Source organism: Arachis ipaensis, chromosome B09 (genome assembly GCF_000816755.2).
Source record: "Arachis ipaensis cultivar K30076 chromosome B09, Araip1.1, whole genome shotgun sequence".
Lineage (NCBI taxonomy): Eukaryota > Viridiplantae > Streptophyta > Magnoliopsida > Fabales > Fabaceae > Arachis > Arachis ipaensis.
Genome location: NC_029793.2, coordinates 98336885 through 98358181, shown reverse-complemented (window position 1 = coordinate 98358181; position 21297 = coordinate 98336885).

Below are 21297 nucleotides of genomic sequence, written 5' to 3'. Positions count from 1 at the left end.
GCTCAAGTATCAAGTATCAAACTTATTTTTGAATTTTGTCCCATGTGCATTGATTCTTTTTATTTTGCATTTGGGGTAATATTATTTTTTTCTTTTCTTCTTTTTTGTATCCCCTTATTTAATTACTTATATATTTATTATTATATTTTTTTTCAATGCACATGGTAATTTAATTATTTTGATTTCATATGAGCATGCTTCCCAAATTTTCAAATAACTTATTCAATTTAATTCCCTACTTTTTCATATCATCCCATGTTCCCATAAAATTCCCCACACTTAAATTATACACAATATCTATCTTAAGCTAACCAAGGATTCAACTTGGGATTTTTATTTTGTTTTTCTGCTTAAGGCTAGTAATGTGGTTATGAAATAGAAGGGGGTTAAAAAGTTCAAAGTGGGTAACAAGGGTGATGTGAAAGGTAGGCTTATTTGGGATAAGTGAGCTAATAACAAATAATGGCCTCAATCATATGCAAGCATGTAAATACACTAAATAATGAACATATAGAATGGAACAAAGCAAAGATTGCAATTATAGAGAAGAAAACACACAAGAATAAAATATTTATGGTTAAATAATGTAACCATGTAATTAAGCTCAAAATCTCACAAGTTGTGTGTTTGGCTCAAAAACCATGTTCCAAATACAACTTCAAACAAGTTTTAACACAAAAATTTTGATTTTAAATTAGTGAAAATTTTTCAAAAATAGGGTCTTAAAAAAGAAACTTATTATTTCTCAACCAAGCAGTAGCTAAATGCATAAAATCAAACAAACATGCAATTAAACATGCAAATACAATAATGAACAAACAAAGAAAATAAAACAATGCTATTGAAAAGAAGGTATCTAACCCCTGGAAGTCGGTATCGACCTCCCCACACTTAAAGATTACACCGTCCTTGGTGCATGCTAAGATGTGCAAGTGGATGGGGGTTGTGGTTCCTCAACTGGGGCTCTTTTTGTTCCTTTCTTTGCTGGTGGTTTGGGAGTAGCTTTTTCTTTACCCTTCTTGGTGGCCATCCTGAAAAGTGAAAAAGGAAAGTAACCTTTAAAGCTAAGGGTTAGTGCAAGGAAGAGAGCGGGAAAGGTGGTAATCAATGCACAATAAAGAAGAATGAAGTTAACAGATGGTCATGACTTCATGTGAAAAAGTTCATCAATGGAAATATAGCAAGTGCATGTAATGACAATTAAATGCAAGATGTTTATTGGCATGCTGGCAAAGGCATGAGTAGCATAGATCAAGCATTCATTCAATGTCCAAATTAGATTACCAAGTCTTTCAAACTAACAACATATTTGTAATAACAATTATATTTAAGTAGTAAAATATAAAAAGAGTTTTGTGAAAAGCAGGCATTTAGAGTAGTAGAATAAAAGAAATTCAAAAATAGTACACAATGTCATACGGGCATTTTCACAAACACGTAGCATGCATGGTAAATAAGCTATTGAAAATAATAATTTGAACATGCAAGCAACCCCTTAAAAAAATAATATATAATTGCCAAACAATTTGAACACCAAGTAATGAGAAATAATGAGTCAAAGAAATTTCTAACACCAAGTAAAAAGGAAAAAGAAAGAAAAAGAAAATATGGATAATGAAAGGAAAAAGAAAAGAAAAGAAGATAACATAAAAATAAGAAGAATAATAAAAAAGTAAGGAGGGAAGAAGAAAAAGAAGAAAAACCTTGTTAATGGGGGTAAGAGAGAGAGTAGAAAGTGAGAAAGAAGGAAGAAGAAGAAAGAAGAAAGAAAGAAAGAAGAAGGGAAAAGAAAATACAGGATTTGGTGAAAAGAAAGATAAGATATGTTGACAAATCAGGAAAGCTGTGCGGCGCAAGCGACGCGGCCGCATGGGGCACGCGGCCGCACGAATTGCGCTTATTCGGATTGACGCGGTCGCGTGACCCATTTTATACTACTGGCGCGAGGGCAGCCTCGCGCTCGCACAACTCTCTGTTCGAAATCTTATTTTGCCAAATTTTGGGGGGACGCGGTCGCGTGGTCGACGCGATCGCGTGAGTGGCCATTATAGGGGTATGATGCGGACGCGTGAGCCATGCATCCGCGTGGTAAGAATTTTGCATTCAGCACCAATCCAGCACCACGTTAGCACAACTTTCGGTCGTGCACCCTTTTTCACGTCGATTTCCAGGGCACGCGGCCGCGTGAATGACGCGGTCGCGTGGAAGGCCAATGTTCCCACATGATGCGGACGCGTCAGCGACGCGGTCGCGTGGGTCAAATTATGCTAAAGGCGCGCCTCCAGCCATGCTCTCGCATGACTCTCTGTTCAATTCTTTTCTTCCCAACGCACTAGTGACGCGGACGCGTCAACGACGCTGCCGCGTCGCGTGCGTATTTTTTTTTTTAATATATGCAATTATGCAGTATGCAATGCTAATGTAGATGGTATGAATAATTCCAGGTTCAATAAAATTAAAATAAAATAAAAACAAACAACATGAAATAAAATTGAAAAAGAAACGATCATACCATGGTGGGTTGTCTCCCACCTAGCACTTTTAGTTAAAGTCCTTAAGTTGGACATTTGATGAGCTTCCTGTTATGGTGGCTTATGCTTGAATTCATCCAAAAATCTCCACCAATGTTTGGAATGCCAACAGCCTCCGAGATCCCAAACTAGGCGCAGAAAGCCTTCAAGTAAGTTAAAGCAAGTGACAAGGCCCCAAGAGTGTTGACTTCTAGACTGAATTCCGGGGTCCCAAATCTTGCTTTTGCACTCGTCTTCTTGTTGATCATTATGATTCCATCCGGGTGGCAAGCAATCTGAATTCTCACTAAAGCGGTCAAACAACTTCCTAGACCCATTTAGTTGAGCTTTACACCAACCCTTGCATTTAAACTTTGAGTATGCAACCATGTTGAACCTTGCTTGACAACTCTAACCACTAACCATCTTTCTCTTACTCTTAATGCCACAAAGAGCTCTAAGTTGACCATCCGTCTCCAGTAGCCCATATTCAAGTGGAATTAGAAAGCTAAGGGATATGAATTTTACCCACTTAAATGTTGTGAAGGATGATGGTGACTTAGGTGGAGGTATTTCTAACGAATTTGCAGGCTCCACTTCCTTGTGCTCTTCTCTGACAACTTCCACCTCTTTGCAAGTTTCTTCAATATCAACCTCTTCCTCTTGGTAACTTTCTTCCAGTTCAATCTCTTCTTCATTGCTCACCAAGGGCATAGGAGGTTGTGCTTCTCTTTCTTGAATCTCCATCTCTTGATCGACCTCTTCCAAGTCCTTAACCATGACATGCCTTGGAGGTTGTACACCCTCCTCAACATCAAATGCAACCGTCTTGGAAGGAGGCTCTATGTCTTGACTTTCCCACGGAGGTACAACATCTCTTAAGTCTGCAACCACTTCTTCCTTTTTAATAATTGCTGCTTTGTCCAGTTGTTTAAGTATAAAATCGTACTCATCTTCGATGATTTTCTTTCCATGACAACTCCTTTCAACTACTCTTTCATTTTTAAGGGTCTCTCCTACCTTTACCTGTAGGGCCTCCTCTAGCTCTTTATGAAGTATGGATTCGCGAAGATGATTCCTTCTTTCCTGTTCCATATCAATAGCATAATTGGGATCATCTTGCTCTTGGATTGATGGATGTGGGTGCTCTTCCATAGAGGGTGGTGATGGGATGAAAAGATCATTATGTGGTTGAAAAGGAAGTGCACTAGAGCTTGAGGGTTGAATTTTGGAGGTAGAGGGTTGGTTCATGCGGGATATAAGATTTTGGAGTGTAGAGGTGAGACCATTGATGTTAGAGATGAGTGTATTATTATCCAATGGAGGTTGGGGTGGATCTATGTATGGCTCATTCGGTTCATAGGGTGGTTGGTATGGTGGATGTGGGTTAGGGTCATATGGAGGTAAATGGTGTAAAGGGGCTTGTGAGTTTGGTGGTTCAAAGGTATGTTGGGGAGGTGATTCATAAGCACAGGGTGGGGCTTGTTGGTAATTACAAGGGGGTCCACCATATCTATCAGAGTGGTCCTTGCCCATCATATCTTAGAGGGTGTTGTTGCCTAAAGGGTTGATCAGATCCTCTTGGCTCCATCTATCTTTGATTGCTTAGACCTTGATGCATATTCTTGTTATAGCATCCACTCCTTTCAACAGATTTAGAACCAAACTCAAAGCGAGAAGGGTGAGAATTCATGGTAGCTAATAAAAATTAAAAACGAAAATAAAAACAAATTTAAATTAAAAGGTTATTGAAATTAAAATTTTTGAATTTGAAAAATTAAATTTTGAATTTTGAGTTTTTAAATTTTGAAATTTGAAATTTGAATTTTTAAATTTTGAATTTTGATTTTTGAATTTTAAAATTTTGAAATTAAAATTTTGAATTTTAAATTTTGAATTTCGGAAATTAAATATTAAAATTTAAAATTTGATTTTTGAAATAAGATAAGATAAGATTTTGAAAAAGATATGGTTTTTGAAAAATATTTGAATTTTGAAATTTAAAACTAAGATAAGATAAGATAAAAATTTTAAAATCAAAATCTGAATTTTTTTTATGGAAAATTCGAAAATTCAATAAAAATAAAGAGAAAAGATATTTTTGAATTAAATGAGGAAAGAGAAAAATAATAAAATGACACCAAACTTAAAATTTTTAGATCAAAACGAAGAAAACAACTAAGAACAACTTGAAGGTTAAGATGAACACGAAGAACAAATTTTTGAAAAATTTTTAATAACTAAATAAAAACCAATAACCTCTTAATTTATGAAAAAGCAAAAATAAAAACAAAAATAAAAATAAATAAACAAGTAAAAAGTAAATATTTACAATAACCAATAATAAGGCACACGTTTGTAATTCCCCGGCAACGGCGCCATTTTGAAGAACTGAAGATTGATAGTTTAGAAGTTATAGTAAACTCTCGTTGCAAGTATAGTTACTAAACCAAGCAATCAACCTTTCTTACAAATGTTTTGGTTGTCACAAGTAACAAACCCCTTTAAAATTGATAACCGAGTATTTAAACATCGGGTCGTCTTCTCAAGGTATTGCAGGGAGGTGTTCTTATTATTGGTTATGAGTCTTGTAAATTGGGGGTTTTGAAAGTAAGGAAGAAGTATGTTAAATGATAAGAAAAATAAAATAGTAATAATAAAATAAACTCTTGGTAAGGTATTAGAACTGGAAGTCCTATCCTTATCAATTGTGATAAGAATTGGATTTTAATCACACTTTCTTAACCTCTAACTACGAAGGTAAATCAAGTGGATTAATTAGCTTAATCCTCAGGTCCTAGTCAATTCCTATGGAAAGACTAGAGTTATTGGAGCAACTCCCAATTTCAACCACTGCTTTATTTGACAGCTCAAGCGTTACCAATTACTTAACCAAAGCCAAAAGGAAGAAAATATCTAAATTAAATTAAAAGCATCAATATAACTAAAGCAAAACAATCTTAAATCTGAAATACCTCAAATAATATTAATTAAGAAAATCATAACATGAATGTAGCATAAGCCAAATTGAAAAGATAAATAATAATTAAAAGTATATAATAAAAGTAGAAAATAAATAAGAGGAACATTGAACCTGTACTTGAATAGAAGTAATCCTAAAATTAAGAGAAATCCTAATCCTAAATCCTAAGAGAGAGGAGAGAACCTCTCTCTCTAAAAACTACATCTAAAAACCTAAAATTGTGAATTATGAGCTTTTCCTTATAAATGAATGAATTTCCTCACTTTATAGCCTCTAATATGTATTTTCTGGGCCGAAAACTGGGTCGAAAACAGCCCAGAAATCGCTGGAGAAGAAATCTGCCACGCTGATTTTCGGAACTGCGATGCGTCCGCGTGGAGCGCACGTTCGCATCACCTAGCGCCAGGGAAACTATGGCATATTATATATCAAATTGAAGCCCCGGACGTTAGCTTTCTAACGCAACTGGAACCGCGTCGTTTGGATCTCTGTAGCTAAAGTTATAGCTGTTTGAGTGCGAAGAGGTCAGGTTGGACAGCTTAGCAATTTCTCCAACTTCTTGTATTCCTTCCACTTTTGCATGCTTCCTTTCCATCCTCTGAGCCATTCCTGCCCTGCTATCTCTGAAATCACTTAACACACATATCAAGGCATCTAATGGTAATAAGAGAGGATAAAACATAGGGAACTTAAGGCCAAAGAAGCATGTTTTTAATCAAAGCACATAATTAGGAAGGCAAATGTAAAACCATGCAAATAGTATGAATAAGTGGGTAAAGAGTTGATAAAAACCACACAATTGAGCACAAGATAAACCATGAAATAGTGGTTTATCAATGCCCAAGAACTATCCCTTCAGGAACCATGAAATGGCATTTCTCCCAATTCAATACCAGGTTAGTTTCTTGGCATCTTTTCAAAACAAGAGTTAAATGATGCAAGCAAGTGTTAAATGAATTGCCAAAGACAGAAAAATCATCCATGAATACTTCTAAAAATTTTTCCACCATATCAGAGAAAATGGAAAGCATACACCTTTGAAAGGTGGCTGGGGCATTGCATATCCCAAATGGCATCCTCCTGTAGGCGAAAATTCCAAATGGACATGTGAAAGAAGTCTTTTCTTGATCCTTGGGATCCACCACTATTGGATTGTACCCAGAATACCCATCCAAGAAGCAATAATAGGCATGGCCGACCAATCTTTCCAGTATTTGATCAATGAATGGGAGAGGGAAGTGATCTTTTCTTATTGCATCATTCAACCTTCTTTAGTCTATGCACATCCTCCATCCAGTTACTGTTCTGGTGGGGATCAACTCATTCTTCTCATTGGTGATGACTGTCATTCCTCCTTTTTTTGGTACAACTTGAACCGGGCTCACCCATGAGCTGTCAGAGATTGGAAAGATTATCCCATCATTCCATTGCTTCATGACTTCTTTTTGAACTACCTCCTTCATGGCTGGGTTAAGCCTTCTTTGGGGTTGAACTACAGGCTTTGATTCTTCTTCCAACAGAATTTTATGCATACAAATGGCTGGGCTAATGCCTTTGATATCCTCAATTGTCCAGTCCAAGGCTGTTTTGTGAGCTTTCAACACTTCAATCAACCTTGTTTCTTCTTCCATGTTCAAGGAGGAGTTTATGATTACTAGCAAGGCTTTTGCTTCCCCAAGAAACACGTACTTGAGGTGAGGAGGAAGAGGCTTCAACTCTTGTTTTGGCTTATCCTCTTTCTTGTCTTCAATGGATATTTTTGCCACTTCCTCTTCTTGTTCCTCCTGGTGCTCTTGATAATTGGCTTCAAACATTTCTTCTACCAAGCTTTCTATCATATCCACCTTCATGTAGTTTTCTTGCTCAAAGGGATGTTGCATTGATTTGAAAACATTGATGACCATTTGTTCATTGTGCACCCTAAAGGTCATTTCTCCTTTTTCTACATCAATAGTAGCTCTTGCTGTAGCTAGAAATGGTCTTCCCAAAATGATTGAGTTGTTTCCTTCCCCTTCTGTGTCCAAGATCATAAAGTTTGCAGGGAAGATAAATTTTCCAACCTTCACTAGTAGATTTTCCACAATCCCATTGGGTGTCTTGATTGATCTATCAGCCATCACTAGTGACATCCTGGTAGGTTTGATTTCTTCTGTAGCAAGCTTTCTCATCATTGAGAGAGGCATCAAGTTGATGCTGGCACCTAAATCACATAGAGTGTTTTCCAATGTCATCTTGCCTATGGTGCATGAAATCACAAAGCTCCCTGGATATTTAAGCTTTGGTGGGATACCCCTTTGGATCACAGCACTACATTCTTTAGTGAGCATAATGGTCTCCTTCTCATGCCAGCTTCTCTTTTTGTTAATGAGCTCCTTCAAGAATTTTGCATATAGAGGCATCTGCTCTAATGCTTCAGCCAAGGGAATATTGATCTCCAATTTCTTAAAGTCTTCAAGGAATTTAGGAAAGTGTTGATCCTTAGTTTTCTTGTTGAACCTTTGGGGGTATGGCAAAGGAGGTGTGAAAGTCTTCACTGCATGCTTCTGCCCTTGAGATGCTTCCTCCACTACCTGCTTCCCTTTCCTTAATTCTTGTGGCTGGTCATCCTTCTCTTCAAGCTTCTCTTGAGCTTGTTTGCTTGCTGTCACCTCTTCCTTACTGCTAGCTTTGTCATTGTCTATAGGCCTCTTATTATTTTCTTTGTTGCTCACCAAGATCTTTCCACTCCTCAATTGGATGGCTTTGCATTCCTCTTTAGGATTTGGAATGGTATCACTTGGGAGTGAGCTTGTTGGCCTTTCAATCACAATTTGCTTGGACAATTGTCCCATCTGCCTCTCTAGGTTTCTTATTGAGGCTTCTTGGTTCTTGCTTGTTATCTCTTGGTTCTTCAGCATTTTTTCTAGCAACATCTCTAAGTTGGAGATTCTTTGGGTGTCCTGTGATGGTTGTGGCTGGTTGTGAGATGGTGAAGGTTGATGGTAGGTATTTTGGTTAGTGGTTTGGTTATTGGGTGGATAGTAGCTGGAATTTGGGTGGTTGTTTTGAGGTTTTCTGTATGGATTGGGATTAGTGTTTTGCTGGTTGTGGTTTTGGTTGTTTCTTGAGTTGTTTTGGTTTGAATTTCTTTGCCATGGTTGTTGGTTTTGAGTGTGGTTATCTCCCTATCTTAGGTTTGGATGGTTCTTCCAAGATGGATTGTAGGTGTCACCATAAACCTCATTCTGGCCAGAGCCTTGGTTGTTCACATATTGAATCTGTTCTTGCTGCTGATCTTCTTGACTCTCTTTATTTTGCCCCCATGTGGTTGATGGTTGGCTTGTGTTTACTACTGCAACTTGGAGGCTATCAATCCTTTTAGCCATTTGCTCAAATTGTTGTTGGATTTGCTGCTGCATTATTTTGTGCTGAGCTAGGATTGTGTCTACTCCTTCCAACTCTAGCACTCCTTTTCTTTGTGATGGCTGGCGTTGTCTCTGATGGCCAAAGAAGTATTGATTGTTTGCCACCATATCAATGAGGTTTTGAGCTTCCTCTGCTGTCTTCATCAATTGTAAGGAGCCTCCGACTGAATGATCTAGTGCTTCCTGTGCCTTCATAGTCAAACCTTCATAGAAGTTTTGAAGGATGTCCCATTCATTAAACATCTCAGGGGGACATTTTCTAATTAGGGCCTTGTACCTCTCCCATGCCTCATAGAGAGATTCAGCATCCATTTGTGTGAAAGTTTGCACCTCAGTCTTAAGCCTGATGATCCTTTGAGGAGGGGTAGAACTTGGCCAAAAATTTATTCACTAGATCCTCCCAGCTAGTGATGCTTCCCTGTGGAAAGGTTTCAAGCCATTGAGCTGCTTTGTCCCTCAATGAGAATGGGAACAGCAGTAATTTATATGTCTCTAGAGGCATACCGTTGGATTTGACAGTATCACAAATCCTTAGAAAAGTGGATAAGTGTTGGTTTGGATCTTCAAGTGGCCCTCCTCCATAGGAACAGTTATTTTGTAACAAAGTGATGAGTTGTGGCTTCAATTCAAAGTTGTTTGCATTGACATTTGGGCTAAGGATGCTACTCCCACAATGTCTAGGATTTGCAAATGTATAAGAAGCCAATACTCTCCTTGGTGGTTGACCATTGTTGTTGGCCACTCCTACTGGTGGGTTCGTTGAGAGTTCTTCCATTTCTTGGAATTCTTCCTCTGAATTCTCTTCTCCAACAATGCCTTTCCCTCTTTCTTCTCTTCTTAACCTTCGAAGAGTTCTTTCGTCAGTTTCAGAGAAGGTAGGGATCCCTCTCCTTGCTTCTGTCATAAAACCACAACAACAAGAAACACAAGAGCACTCTGTAACTTGAGTGCAGTGAGAGTTAGTAGAGACAAAGTCTCAAATAGTTAGTGTGCTTGTTAGAAATTAAAGAAATAGAAAAGAAAAAGTGCTTGATCTAGACCACCACCTTACTTAATCATTGTCAATCTAATCAATCCCCGGCAACGGCAGCAAAAATTTGATGGGTTGAAAACGAAATTCCAACACCTAAACTCACCGGCAAGTGGACCGGGTCACATCAAGTAATAATAACTCACATGAGTGAGGTCGATCCCACAGGGATTGAAGGATTGAGCAATTTTAGTTAGGTGGTTAATTTAGTCAAGCGAACAAGTGTTGATTTGAGTGATTTGTATCCAACAGAAGCTAAATTGCATGAAATTTAAAGGGAAAGGGATAAATGACTGTAAATTAAAGAGCAAAGAAAGTAAAGAAGCTGAATCTTAAAGTGCAAGTAATGTAAATTGCAGAAACTTAGATTGCAAGAAATGTAAATGACTGAAGCTTAAAGTGTAAGAAATGTAAATTGCTTGAATTATAAAAGGATTTGGGAACTGGGATTGCAAAAATTAAACAAGAAAAAAGTAAATGACAATCAGCAGAGAAGTAGAAGAAGAATTGAGATGCAGCAAATCTAAACAAGAAAAGGAAAATTACTTGAGAAACTAAACAGAAAGTAAAATGCAGCTCAATTGCAATAGCTAAAGGAAAGTTGAAGATCTCAGGGGTGGAGGAGACTAGAAAACAATTCTAGATCTCAAGTCCTTCCTTGATCCAACAAGAGAGTAATTGCAAGAGAAGCAGAAGACAATTGCAGAAGAAGTGGAAGATGAAAGCAGTAAAGAGAACTTAGATCCAAACCATAATTCTTTGAAATTATGCAAAAATTAAACAAGAGAGATCTTAGATCAAGAATGAAATAGAATTCCTTCAATTCTTAATCCAAGATTCAAAACAAAGAGTAAGAGGTGCAGACGTAAGAACAAGGAAGAAGAGAGATCAATTCTCCTTCCCAATTCTCCAAAATAAACTCAGAGATCCAAAATCAAAGTAAAGCTCTCAAAATTACAAGTGAAAATTCTAAAAGAAGGTAAAAGGTCCTTTCTAAATCAAACTAACTTCCATTTATACACTTCCTTTTTTGGATTTTAGAATTTAAGTGGACTTTTTAATTTGGTGAAGAATTGAATTAAATTGGAATTTTGGTTGATTTTTGGGACCATGGGTGATTCCTCCCAATAGAGTGCTCGGTTGGTGCCAAGAGCATCACATTCTCCCTTGCCTTGGTCTTGCAATGTGTGTGACAAGCTCCAGGGTAGCGCTCAGCTTTCCCCAAGAGTGCAGCATTGCCTTGTCTTGGCGTGCCAAATTTGCGCGACAAGCTTCCCTCTTGGCCGTGTCAAGTCTCGCCCCACAAACCTTGTTCTGTGTCAATGTTGCTAGCAAATAAAGAAGGTAGCGCTCAGTCAATGCCAAGAGCGCAGCATCCTTCTCCTTATTAACGAGGCTCTAGGTTCGACCCTTGGTGGAAGCATTTCAACACTAATTCCCTTGTGAGGACAACAAAGGCAGCGCATGCCTTGAGTGGGGCGTCCTTAAGTTCGAACCTTTGGGGAATGCATTTGGCCAATTTTTGACTTATTTTCCTTGATGAGTAATGCCCCTTCCTCCCCTTAGGTGCTTGGTTCGATCCTTGGGGCTTTCATTGGCAAACATTACCCCTTGCAATTATTATGGATGGAGCTCGATAAAGTGAGTGGCATTAACCGAGCATTGTGCTTTTCCTTTGCTTCCTTGGTTCATTTTTGTGCTCGGTTAAGTAGGAGAGCACAACATTGATGCTTTGCTTCCCTGGCCTTGAGTGGCGCTCTTATGGAGAGCGCTGAGCTATTGGAGAGAGCGCAATGGTTTCTTTCCTTTGTTGAGCCACACTTTCTCTTCCTTTAGCTACGCTTCCTTGGCCACGCTTTCTTGTTTTCTTCTTTTTCTTCACCTACAAGTAATCAAAACAACCAATCAAAGTATCACCAAATTCACAAGATTTATAAATAATTAAAAAACCAATTAAATTTAGCTTAAACCTCATGATTTAGTATCAATTAAAGGGTGGTTGATTGATTCAACAAAACCATGCAATTCCACTCCAAACCACTTTCTTACAATGCAAGAAAGTGCATAAAACCTTATGAAACAAGTAAAAAATGCTTGAAAAGCTAGCATAAGATGACTTGTCATCAATCTTACTCAAAACGCTACAAACAAGGTCGAATCTTCCGGATCAGAGAATGCTGCACCTTTGGTTCTAGCCTCTACCACAAAGACTCCAATCTCCCCGTACCTCGGCTGAACTGGTGTCTCGAGAAGTCCCAACGAAGTCGTGGATTAGCCGTCTAAGAGATGTATAATCAAGCTAGTGGTTCATCATTGTCCGATGAAGAACTCACTCTGAACCCATGTAGAATGAGATAACCTTGTGCTGGTTTAACGTATTCATAATGATGAAGAACAAATATACATCTTAGAAAAGAAAATCAAACATGTATTGAGATAGAACAGTAGTACTTTATTAATCCATAAAACTCAGCAGAGCTCCTCCCCTCAACCTACTGATACTGATAGAAAATACAATGTGGAATTCAAAAATATGTTAGAGGTCTCTAAAATATGTAAAAGTTCTCAAATAAATACTAGACTAATGACTAAGGATTACATAAGAAGGGTAAAACAGCCTTTTAGTGCTAAAATCTACTTCTGAGGCCCACTTGATGAGTGTTTGGGCTGAACTTGGTTGATCTCCACGTGCTAGGAGGCCTCTAGGGCATTGAATGCTGGCTAGGGGGTCTTCTTGGGGGTTGGACGCTGGTCTCTTCTCCTTTGGACGTTGAACGCCAGAATAGGGCAGGAGGCTGGTAAAGAACTGAAGATTGACGATTTAGAATTCAGAATAAATTCTCGTTGCAAGTATAGTTTCTAAACCAAGCAATCAACCTTTCTTACAAAAGTTTTGGTTGTCACAAGTAACAAACCCCTTTAAAATTGATAACCGAAGTATTTAAACCTCGGTTCATCTTCTCAAGGAACTGCAGCGAGGTGTTCTTATTATTGGTTATGAGTTTTGTAGATTGGGGGTTTTGAAAGTAAGGAACAAGTAATTTAAATGACAAGTAAAATAAATAAATAACTGTAAAATAAACTCTTGGCAAGGTATGAAAATTCGGAAGTCCTATCCTAGTTATCCTTATCAATAGTGATGAGAATTATATTTTGCTCTCCACTAAGTCAACCTCTAACTATGAAGGTAAGTCAATGGGATAAATCAATTTAACACCTAAAGTCCTAGTCAACTCCTAAGGGGAGACTAGAGTTATAGGAATTTAAATCAATCAGCAAAGATAACAATTATCAATCACAATGAGTTTGACAACTCAAGAGTTACCAATTAATCAACCAAAGCAAAAAGGAAAAAATCTAAATTATTTATATAAATAAAGGAAAGCAATCATAATTCTGAAATACCTCAATTTATATTAAATAGAAAATCAATCTAAACATAAAGAGTTCATAAGCCAATCTGGCAACATAAGTAATTGAATGAGAGCATTAAAGTATCTGGAAGTAAAAGAGAAATATAAAGTAAAAGAAATATTGAACCTAATGAAGAGTTGAAATTCTAAATTGAAATAATAAGAAATCCTAATCCTAAAACCTAAGAGAGAGGAGAGAACCTCTCTCTAAAAACTACATCTAATTCATCCTCAGTGAATAATTGAAGACTCGTTAATAAATGAAAGCTTTCCCCCACTTTACAACCTCTAATCTGTGACTTCTGGACTTGGATCTGGGCCAAAAAGGGTTTCAGAAATTGCTGGGAGCATTTTCTGTAATTTCTGGTGCATGGCGTCTGTCACGCGTCCGCGTGGGTCACGCGGTCGCGTCATCTGTAGTTTTCCTTGTCACGCGTACGCGTCATCTGTGTACTGCTCATGGCGCACGTCCGCGTCAGTCACGCATTCGCGTCGCTGCCTTTTCGCGCTGGTCATGCGACCGCGTCGTCCATGCGTTCGCGTCACTGCCATTTTCTTTAAAAACTCCATTTTGTGCTTTCCTTCCATTTTTGTATGTTTCCTTTCCATCCCTTAAGTCATTCCTGCCTTAGAAGATTTGAAACTTCTCAACACACAAATCATGGCATCGAATGGTAATAAAAGGTGATTTAAAATAATTATTTTTAAAGCATAGGAAACATGTTTTTCACATATATCACATAATAGGGAAGAGAAAGTGAAACCATGCAATTTACATGAATAAGTGGGTGAAGGATTGAATAAATCACTTAAATTAAGCACAAAATATATCATAAAATATGGGTTTATCAACCTCCCCACACTTAAACGATAGCATGTCCTCATGCTAAGTCCAAGATAAAGAGTAAGGTAAGGTTAAAGTGGTGGAATCTCATGCAATGCAATCTACTCTAAATTCAAACTACCTAAATGAGCCATGCAATTCTAATTATTATTCACTTGTATATAAAACTTACATGTAGTTAAATTAATTCACATCCTCAAGGAATCATATATGTGCATAGCCAAACCCTAGATAATGTTAAAGCACTTTTACAATTGAGATGGGTAAAAATATTTTTACAAACTTGCAAGACAATTAACAATTCAAGCAGAGATATATGGTGATGAGCTATTGAACCCTCACTGGATTTTGTGTTTACTCTCTAGTAACTCAGTGTTTATTGGGTTAATCACTCTATTCTTCTTTTTATCCTTACTTTCTATAACTTTGTTCTTCATCTAACCAGTCAACAATTATAGAATACAGATGTACAAAAATCATGAGGTATTTTTCAAGGTTGTAATGGGACCAAGGAAAAGGTAAGGGTATATGTATAAGGCTAAGTGAGCTAATAAGTGAATCCTTGATTAGTCTAAGATCTCACCTAACATACATATTTTGTAATTCAAAGTTTCTTAACCTATTTGTCCAAATTTTCTCACTTTATATTGCAAGCTCATGCATTAACTTTAATTTTATCCCATGTGCATTGATTTTGTTTAATTTGCAATTGGGGAATTTTTGTATCCCCTTTATTAAATACCGAAAAAAATAAATTTTTTTTAATGCACATGGTAATTCAATTGTTTTGATTTCACATGAGCATGCTTCCCAAATTTTTATTTTGAAACATCTTTATTCTTTTTAACTTTCCATCTTTGTTTCTATCATCCATGTTCCCATAAAGTTTCCCACATTTAAACAACACACAATTTCTATCTTAAGCTAACCAAGGATTCAACTTGGGATTTTTATTTTGTTTTTCTGCTTAAGGCTAGTAATGTGGTTTATAGAACAAGAGGGGATTAAAGAGCTCAAGGGGGCTAACAAGGGTGATGTGAAAGGTAGGCTAATTTGGGATAAGTGAGGAAAAATTTAAATGATGGCCTCAATCATCTCTTAGTATGTATATAAACTCTATAATTGGACATATAGATTAAAACAAAGTAAAGAACACCAGAATAAAAAAGAAGGACAAAACACACAGGAATAAAAATTATGGTTTAAATGTAACCATACAATTAAGCTCAAAACTCACAGGCTGTGTGTTCTCTAGCTCAAAAATCATATATCAGTTTCACATGTCATGCAAGTAAAAATTAAGAGTTCCCATTATTCTCAATGTAAATCTTAGGGTGCCTTTAAAGTTTTAGTGTTGTTCCTTGATGAAATGTTGTTAACTAACTAACATGTAATGCTATATATACAAGGGGTGTGGATTGTTTTGATTATGTTAAAGTCTCTAGTTTACTTCCTTTTTATTTTTAATTTAAACCAAACTATCATATACTAAAAGGGTAAACTATACTAATTAATCCACATATTTTATAACTAATAAGTTTAGAACTGCAACTAAACTAAATGGCTAAAATATAAACTAAAGTGCAAAATGCGGAAATAAAGTAAAAATATAGCAAAAGAACAATGTATAAGTACTGAAAAGTAAAAATAAAGATAAAAATACAGAAAAATAAACAAAATAAGATAAAAAGAGTCTGTAGTGGTTCACCAAAAAGATATGCCAGGGATGGCTACCTCCCCACACTTAAAATAAAACATCGTCCGCGATGCTCACTCAAGCTGGGTGTGAAGGAATGTCATCACCGGAAGGGTGGGCTGCTGGAGTCTCTGTGGTGGCCTGAGGGTCTACAGACTGGATAAGGGTAGGAGGATCTGTCTGCTGCAGTGGAGGCTCTGACTGGATAGGAATCTCTGTATCTGCAGCCTGTATCTGGTGTGGCTCCTCCTACTGTGGCGCAGCCTGCTCTGAGCCTGCATGCTCGACCTCTCTCTGTGGATGGGTCTCCTCCTCATGCTCGTCTGCCTCCTCCTCAGATGGCTCTGATGGTGTGTCAGGCTCGGAGGGGAAGTCGCTGCCAGATCGGATCATCATCTTGAGGTGCTCATAGCGTCGCTTGTTGCGATGTTCAGATCTCTTATATCGCCGCTTGTTGCGGCACTCCATCTGGTCCAGCTGCTGGAATAAGCGGTGCACCAGGTGGTAAACGGGCTCTGAGGCAGGTGGAGGTGCAGTGGGTGGGGCTGGTGCAGCAGTGGAAGAAGAAGGGGGCAGCTGAAGGTGTGGCTGTCTCATCAGAAGCGGTCAGGAATGGAGGTGTATAGCCTAAAGCTCGAAACTTCCTGCTGTAAGGGATAATCTTCTTGCAGTCCGCAGCAGGTGGCTTCTCATCAGCATCCTCCGAAGGCACGTCAGCTCGACGGCCTAGCTGGGTGACCTGGTAAGGAAAAGGAAGGGTGCCTCTGACATGGACCCTAGCCATATAGTGCCGGATGAATCGTGACAGATACAGGTCCTTACCCTCCAGCACACACCAGAGAAGGGTGATCATAGTAGCAGGCAGCTCCGTGTCATGAGTGCTTGGCATAACAAAGTTACTCAGGATCTGGTGCCAGAGCCGAGCCTCATCATTCAGATACATAAGCTTGATTCCTTTAGGCATTGTGGTGTTCTTACCCATGACCCATGGGACAGTCGGATCAAGGGCTAACCTCTCCTTGACAGCATCCCAGTCAAATCGCATAAACCTCATATCCTCTTCAGCCTTTTGGTAACCGTCAGGCTTATCGGACTTAGGCTGAAGGCGCAGAATATCCTCAATGGCTTCCTCAGTTACCAATATCTGTTTCCCTCTGAGGTGCACTGCATCCAGGGAAGTCTTGAAATAGTTGCAGTAAAACTCTCTTACCCAGGAAGCATTGACTTCTGTCAGGTTTCTCTCCAAGAAGAACCAGCCTCTCTGTTTGATCTGATCAGAGGTGTACTGTTTTAGTTCTTCTGGAAATTTCAGAGTTCGCTCCAGGTACAGGTTTCTAGAGGTGGCAAACATTGGATACTTCAGCTCACAGTATCAGTTTGCAAATTTAATTGGAACATTAGCAGGGAGGAGCTGGCCAGCCTTCTCCTGCGGGGTAAAATGCTTTTCCCGCCAGGAGTCATCATGCATAATGTCCAGGATAGGCATAGAGGATTCACCTCTTTTCTGTTTGCCAATTGTGGCTTTGCCTTTTCCTTTTCTTTGAGGGTCAGACATCCTGAAAAACAGAAATCTAGGATATAATAAAAACAGGAAAACAAGTAGGCAAATAACAAGATAAGCACATAGTGGCAAAGGAGCAGTAGAATTATGAAATGAGTTGAATAATTGTGCATTTTGGATTGTTTCGGAGTTAAAAAGCTGAGATGAGAAATTACATTCCAAAATATGTTATAAGTAGAATACCTGTTAATTAGGAAAAATAATAATCATGCCATGAGTGAAAAAGTTGAAGGAGTTAGGTAAAAAGCAAGGAGAAGTTAGAAAGTTAAAAGTGGTTAAAAGTGAAAAAGTGGAAAGCAGTGAGTTAGGAGAAAGAAAGTTAAAGTAAGTGGCATTGAGAATTGTTTCCTAAGTAACAAGAATTTCATAAATTTAAAGACTAGTCAACTCATATGCAAAAATATCAGGATAGTGATGATGATTCATAAAGATATAAAAATAGCAAAAAATTAAAATCGAATCATCAATAGTGCAATTTATTAACCAGGAAATCGAAAGGAATAAGAATGCTAGCCCATGCATTCATGAAGTGGTTTGGGAAAAGTTAAGTAATGCCAAATTCAAATTGCCAAAACCAAAATATTTACTAAAATCAAAACAATTTACAGAAAATTGGGCAGCATTCCGGCTAAAATTGGATGTTCCCGAGTAATAAACAGCAAGCAGAATAGTTCATAGAAATTAAAATAAATCTGCAAATAGACATAAATAATATGAACATGAAAGAGCAGTCTCAATAGCAGCATGAACAGTAAGAACATCATATGAACAATACTAACATCACAGGCAGAACAGAATTGCAGAATAGGTAAAACAAGCAACAAGTACGGTGCAATTAGCAGGCCTAAATTCACTAACCACATCCTAGCTACCTAACCACCTAGAATCCACTACAACAAACATCTCTAACTATCCTAATTCTAAACAAAAACTAAAAAATATGCAACTAACTATGAATGAAAGAAAAATGGCGTTCAGCGGAACCTGGTGGTTAGAGGCACAAGTATGGAACGAAGAGAGGTGGTCGGAGTGGGGTGGTATTGGCGGCAATGCGGCGGTGACATAGAGCGGTGCGGCGGCGAACCGTGGTTGACGCGGCGGTGGTTTGGTGGTGCTAGGTTAGGGTTGGGGTAATGGTAGAGAGGAGGTTAAGGAGGAAGGAAGGGAGGGGGTGAGGGTGTTGGTGGTGGGAGGCGCGGCAGTGATGGTGCGGTGGCGGTGGCTGGCCGTGGTGGTGGAAGGGAGAGAAGGAAGAAGGAGGGGGGTGGGCGTCGCGGTGGGTTTGGGTGGTTGGCACCGGTGCAGCGGTCAGGGGTGGTTGGCGGTGGTGATGGGTGCAGAGGAAGGAGGGAGAGAGCAGAGGGGGAATAGGTTTTCGCGTGGTTGGGTTAGTGATTTTGAATCCACACGAACGCGTGGAGCATGCGATCGCGGCGCGATGGGGGTAGGGTTTCACGTCACTGGAGTTAGTGGATTTGAATCCACGCGAACGCGTGGGGCACGTGGTCATGTGGCTAGAGGGGAATGGGGTTGACGCGATCGCGTGAGTGACGCGATCGCATGGAATGGGTAAAAGGATCAATGACGCGGTCGCATGAGGCACGCGACCGCGTCACTGGAAATTGTGCTAAACGCACAAGTCCAGCGTCGTTTCAGCGCAACTCTCTGTCTCTATTTAGGGTGTTGTGCAATCCACGTGACGCGGACGCGTCGCTCACGCTTTCGCGTGGGATGGGTGTTTTGCAAGTGACGCGATCGCGTCAGAGACGCGGATGCGTGGGCCGTTTTGTGCTAAACGCACACTAGCCGCACGATTCCATCCCAGATTTCTGGGCGTTGGATTTTTACGCCGATTTCTAGATCACGCGTTCGCGTGATTGACGCGGACGCGTGGGAGGTGGTTGTCACAACTGACGCGAACGCGTTAGCAGTGCGGTCGCGTCGCACGCTTTCCCTTTTTTTTATATATGCAGGTATGCAATTATGCAGTATGTAATGCTAATGCAAATGCTATGAGTGACATCCAGGTTCAATAAAAATAATATAACATAAAATCAAACAGTACAAAATAAAAATTGAAAAAGAAACGACCATACAATGGTGGGTTGTCTCCCGCCTAGCACTTTTAGTTAAAGTCCTTAAGTTGGACATTGGATTAGCTTCCTGTTATGGTGGCTTATGCTTAAATTCATCCAGAAATCTCCACCAATGTTTGGAATGCCAACAGCCTCCGGGGTCCCAAACTAGTCATGTAAAGCTTTTGAGAAACTTCAAACAGGTTCTCAGGCTCCCGGGGTGACGAATGTCAGAATAGATTCCAGGATCCCAAACTTTGCTTTTAAATCCGCCTTTGTCTTGACCTATATTTTTCCATCCGGGCAGTTTAGAAATAGTATTCTCACTAGGATGACTAAATGTCTTCCGTGACCCATTCAATTGAACTTGATACCAATCCTTGCACTTCAAATTGAAACGTGAAACCTTATTGAATCTTGTACACCAGCTCTGAGTATGAGCCATTTCCCTCTTACTCTTAAAGCCACCGAGAGCTCTAAGCTGGCCATCTGTTTCAAGCAAACCATATTCAAGTGAAAAAGTAAAGATAAAGGTTAAGGATTGTACCTTCTTGAAGCTTGTATTAGGTGGTAATGGCCTTGAGATAGGTGTTTCTAGTGGTTTTGTAAGTTCTATTCCCTTGTAATCTTTTGTGAATTCCTCCACTTCTTTGCAAAATTCTTCAGCTGCAACTGCGTCCTGATCAAAGTCTTCTATGTCTTCCTCATCACTTAAGTCATATGTTGGAGGTTGAGAGAAATCTACATCGACGTTATCTTCGTATTCACTTGGGTAAGGTTCTTCAGGCTCAAGGATATCAGTTGCGGATGCGAGTTCGTGACTAGGAGAGCTTGATTCAAGATCGTCACTGCCCATGGAATCAACTTCTTGGTCTGTTCTGTCCAATTTTTCACAAGGCATATGCTGTGGAGGTTGTGTACTGTCCTCCTTGGCATCAATTTCGGACTTCTCAGCGGAATCCTTTACGGTTCTTGATTCCCATGGAGGTTCAGCATCTCCTAAATCTTCAACCACTTCCTCCTCTACAACTATCATGGCTTCTTGATGAGCGGATAATTTATACGCTTTTTGGCATTGTTTTTACATAGTTTTCAGTATAATTTAGTTAGTTTTTAGTATATTTTTATTAGTTTTTAAATAAAAATCACATTTTCTGGACTTTACTATGAGTTTGTGTGTTTTTCTGTGATTTCATGTATTTTCTGGCTGAAATTGAGGGACTTGAGCAAAAATCAGATTCAGAGGTTGAAGAAGGACTGCAGATGCTGTTGGATTCTGACCTCCCTGCACTCAAAGTGGATTTTCTGGAGCTACAGAACTCCAAATGGCGCGCTCTTAATTGCTTTGGAAATTAGACATCCAGGGCTTTCCAGCAATATATAATAGTCCATACTTTGATTAAGGATAGACGACGTAAACTGGCGTTGAACGCCAGTCCCATGCTGCATTCTGGAGTCAAACACCAGAAACAGGTTGCAAAGTAGAGTTAAACGCCAAGAGAAGCCTCTACACGTGTAAAGCTCAATGCTCAGCCCAAGCACACACCAAGTAGGCCCCAGAAGTGGATTTCTGCATCAATTACTCATTTTGTAAACCCTAGTAACTAGTTTAGTATAAATAGGACGTTTTACTATTGTATTTACATCTTTAGTTTTATCTTTAGATCACGTTTGGGGGTTGGCCTCTCGGCCATGCCTGGACCTTCATCACTTATGTATTTTCAACGGTAGAGTTTCTACACACCATAGATTAAGGTGTGGAGCTATGCTGTTCCTCAAAG